This window comes from Eublepharis macularius, chromosome 1 (genome assembly GCF_028583425.1).
Source record: "Eublepharis macularius isolate TG4126 chromosome 1, MPM_Emac_v1.0, whole genome shotgun sequence".
Lineage (NCBI taxonomy): Eukaryota > Metazoa > Chordata > Lepidosauria > Squamata > Eublepharidae > Eublepharis > Eublepharis macularius.
This window is the reverse complement of record NC_072790.1, coordinates 143,245,238-143,250,077: the sequence shown is the minus strand read 5'-3', so window position 1 is coordinate 143,250,077 and position 4,840 is coordinate 143,245,238.

Below are 4,840 nucleotides of genomic sequence, written 5' to 3'. Positions count from 1 at the left end.
GTAAAAACCAATGGACTATATAGTCTAAAGATTCAGTAACTTCCCTTACCCATATACCAGCCCCAAACAAAATCTGAGGGATTATTTTAGCATTGAAGGCTGTGAAAGCCATTGGTATATACTGAACACCATTTGAGTAGTGGAACCTTAGAAGAGCTTTTGAGTTGGTTTTAGCAATTCATGTTGCAATATTAATATGATGTTTTCAGGACAGATTATGGCTAAATACTACTCCCAAATACTTAAACTGAGTTATCTGCTCTATTTGTTGTTCCTTAAAGGTCCATGTCCTATAGTTTGAAAAGACCATGATTTTTGGTTTATTATAATTTATGGTAAGTCCCTCTTGAGAAAAATAGTCAGCAAATACATTAAGTATCTTGTGTTGACCCACTTCAGTCCTGGATAGCAACACTGTATCATCTGCATAGAGAAAGACAGGAATTTCGTATCCAGCTAATGTAGGTGCATGAAGTGCTGACTTTTGTATGCAAGGGATCATATCATTGATATATAAATTAAAAAGCAGACGGGTTAAAAGGCAACCTTGCTTAACACTCTTAGAAAGATGAACATTACTGATAAGTTGCCCGTTGGTGCCGCAGTGAATTTGTGCAGTAGTATTCTTATACAGCTTAAAAATTAGCCAAAGGAGCCTTTTATCTAATATTCTGACCAATTTAGTCCAGAGGCAGGATCTAGGAACAGAGTCAAAAGCCACTGTTAGGTCCATAAAAGCTGCATATATGTGAGCTCCTGAGAATGAGAAATACATCTCCACTAGATAGTGCAATGTAAGACAGTGATCAAGAACTGAGACACCTCTCCTAAATTCAGCTTGTTCTGGATATAATATACCTTCAAAGTCTATCCAATTCAGCAGTTTCGAATGGAGAAAGGCTGTGTACACCTTACCAGTTAGTGAAAGGAGACTAATGGGCTGGTAATTTGCAGGGTTAGTTTTAGGAACGTTTTTTATAAATAGGGACTATCGTTGCATGCTTCCAGGATGCAGGAATAGTACCTGAGATGATGATTTGGTTAAAGAGTGGAGCCAATAAATTACTCCACCGAGATAGATTCGTTTTCAAGAGATCTACTGATATCAGGTCAGCCCTGGTGCTTTGCCCAAGCGCATTTGTTTAATTAAAGAGCTTACTGTCTCCAGGAGTACAATGGTAAAGAGTCCAGTAGCACTTTTAAGACTAACCAACTTTACTGTAGCATAAGCTTTCAAGAACCACACTTCTCTTGATCAGATGCATGGAGAGTATGAAGAAACTGGCCAGATATATATAGATGGTGAGGGAAGGGGGGAGTAGATGCAAATCATTTGCTTCTGATAATGAGATCAGTTTGCTTCTGATAATGGAAATCAGTTACTTCTGATAATGAGATAACCATTCATAGTCTCTATTCAATCCAAGTCTGACTGAGTCCAATTTACATATGAATTCCAATTCAGCAGCTTCCTGTTGGATTTTGATTTTGAAAGGTTTCTGTTGAACTATGGTGACCTTTAAGTCCTTGATGGAATGTTCCAGAAGTACAGGTGCCAGAAATCTGTTTTTTTTTGGGGGGGGGGTCCCCCACAGGTTCTCCTCTGATCTCAGATTCAGTGCAAAAATAATGGCAAAATATTATTCCCATATCCCAGGGACAATACATGATGGAATGCTAACTACTACAGAGAGGCCTCTATTGATTACATTCCAATAGGTCTCCAACTCATTGTTATTAATAGATGAGATGAGAATCTCCCAATTTTTACAAAGCACAAGCCACTTTTTGCGCTTTAACAAAATTCTAAACTCCTTCTTCAAGGATATAAACTCCAATAAGTGACCATGTGAATTAGTATATTTAAATGTGGAGTTTGGTTCTAATTCTTCTGATATAGCCTCTACATTCCTCATTGAAGCAAGCATTTTCCCATTTTTGAATAGAGGGGGATAAGGGTTTTGAACAAACTGGCTTGAAAAGATCCAAGATAGTAGATAATCATTCTATCACTCTTACAATATCCCTCTGTTTCAAAAACTCCACTAAGATAGACTTGCATTCATTAGAACAAATGATATTCATTACTATAGGAGCTAATTCAGGTGACCGTCTAATAGGTCTTAACATGTTCCCACTTTACAGAGAGTCAGTTGAGAATCCAGAAGATATTAAACAGCACGGTAAAGCTAGAACAGTAAGCTGCAGAGGAAGATGGTCGTCTCCCTGATAATCATCCGCCTTAAACTCATAGATCTGAGGGAGTCAGCCTGGTGAGACCAGCATATAGTCAATTATACTAATACCTCTATTTGTCACACACATAAAGTCACCTATAGTATCCAAGTTTCTATGCCCATTCAGAATCACCAAACCATGATTTACTACGCAGTTAAATAATTGTTTACCCGCAAAATTAATCTTGGGAGCTCTAGATCTTCTCTCATATAGATACGGATATGAAAGCTCACCCAGAAATCCCATTCCCCCTGAGCTAATAGTGCATCATCATTAGCATTTGCCATCCTTCCTTGTACTTTATTGCTTCAAAAAGTAAAGGAGACTTCCTTTGATGACTCCTCCCCCACAGTCCATCCAGTCTTTGAGGTGATGGTAAGCTGCTGATGGTATGTTCCCAAACAAGAAAAACAACACAGATGTGGGGGGGGGGTTCATAATGTTAAGAATCCCAGATTTGTGTCACCATTCCAGAAAATCATGTTAACCGCCTGAAGCAGTGATTTTCAAATTTATTTTTAGCTTGGGAATTTCATAGTACACATCCCTAATCATCTTCCACAATGTCATGTGTTTCTTGCCCTTGCATGTAGTTTAATTTGGATTACAAGGCTGCCCAGATGTTTGGGCCCCTTCCTTGGGAGCTAAATCCCTTCTTGAACCTGAAGAGATAGGTAGCCATAACCCTGCTCTCCCCTCTTGTATAACCACTTTGGCAGTACTCTTTCCTTCCCCTCTTGCATAGAATACATTGCACAGTATGTGTGTGTATGTGTGTATCACATACTTGGAATAATTGTGGATATTCTAGTGCTGAGTATTAGATTGAATGGAGCTTTTTTACTACAGGAGTCCACCAACATCATAATCTTCATATTATTGCCCTGAAGAAACATTATTTCTGTTTTCACTCTATCCAGATTCTCAGTATTCCTTCCAAACTTGCAGAGATGTCTTGTTACTTTGTTAGAAGATCTATAATAGCCATTTGTGTGAGTCATTGCCCAGATCTGAGACATTCCTTTATGCTAGACAGGGGTGTGCATAACAAAAAAGAGCTGAAAATACACACAGGAATCACTGGATGGGCTTGTTAAAGCAACTTCTGGAATGGCAGAACAAATTCAGGAAACAAAGCTGTAATGACTTCTCCCTGTGACAAAGTTTCATTTAGATTTTTTCCACGCAGAAGTAGCACAGGCAAGCCAGGCAGTGGTGGGACGTCCAGCAGCAACTTGTTTTCCTTAATGGCAAGTCTGTCTGCACTCATCATGCAACCAATGGGATCCAAGGAGGAGAGAAACTGAGCCCTTAACGTTCACTCCATTGGTAGGAAGAGGATTTACGCAGTGGGTGTTATGTTAGTGCATTTTTTCCCAGTGCTTTCAGGGCAACAGCATTGGCAATAAGTGGGTTGTAGGGATCAAACTGCAAAAGGTTTGCTTTGCACTGGGGAGGGAAGCAGCAGATGGCACAGTGCCGTCAGAGCCAGCACTGCCATCACCAGTTGCCATTCCTTTTTATGCGTTTTTACACACAACACAAGGAAAGGCCAGAAACATCCACACGAGCTGATCTCACCTCTTTTCTTTCTTGCTTTCCCTGCAGCAACCCTTGGGGGTGATTTATTTATTTATTTAAATCATTTGTATGCCACTTTTCCACTCAAACAGGGTCCCCAAGGTGGCAAACATCAATACACTAAAAAAAATTAAAACATTTTAGAACCAATTTAAAATTAAAAGAACATTTAAATAGTACAAAAATAATCTAATAACAGCAAGAACAGGGAGGCAGGCCAATAATAATTATTGTGGGTATGCCAAATGAAAGAAAAAGTCTTCATCTGCTGGCAGAAGGCAGCAATGAGGGGGACAGAAGAATCTTCCTGGGGAAGGACATTCAAAGTTTTGGTGCCATGACCAAGAAGGCCCTTTCTCAACTTGCCACCCATCTAACCTCAGATAATGGGGGTAACCAAAAACAGGACCTCCAAAGATGACTACAGTAAATGGACAGGTTCATATAGGAAAAAGTAGTCTTTAAAATATGATAGCCCCAAGCTATATAAGACTTTAAAGGTCACCTTGAATTGGACTTGGAAGCAAATTGGGAGCCAGTATAGATGGAATAAGATTGGAGTGATATGGTCCCTATGACCCACTCCACTCAACATTCTGACCACAGCATTCTGTACCAAGTGTAGCTCCTGGACAATCTTCAAGGGCAGTCCCATGTAGAGCATATTGCAGTAATCTAATCTAGATGTTAGCAAGGCATGCCTGACATAGACAAGATCTTTCCTGCCCAGGAAGAGCCACAGCTGTTTCACTATCCAAGCTGTGAAAGGCACCCCGGCCACCACTGCCACCTACAAGAGGGTGGCCATATACTGGGCTGCTCATGCTAACAAGGCAGAATTGCACCAAATAACTTTATGGTATATTTATAGTCCACACTTTGAACTTTTAAGTGACAGAATCAAAGTTATCCATCATTAGCTGGAAATTGTATTTTCATTTTGGTGTCTATTTTTAGAAGTTTTGGGGAAAGTTTGGCATGATTTTGAATTTTAATCATTTGAAAAAGATGTTCATGAACC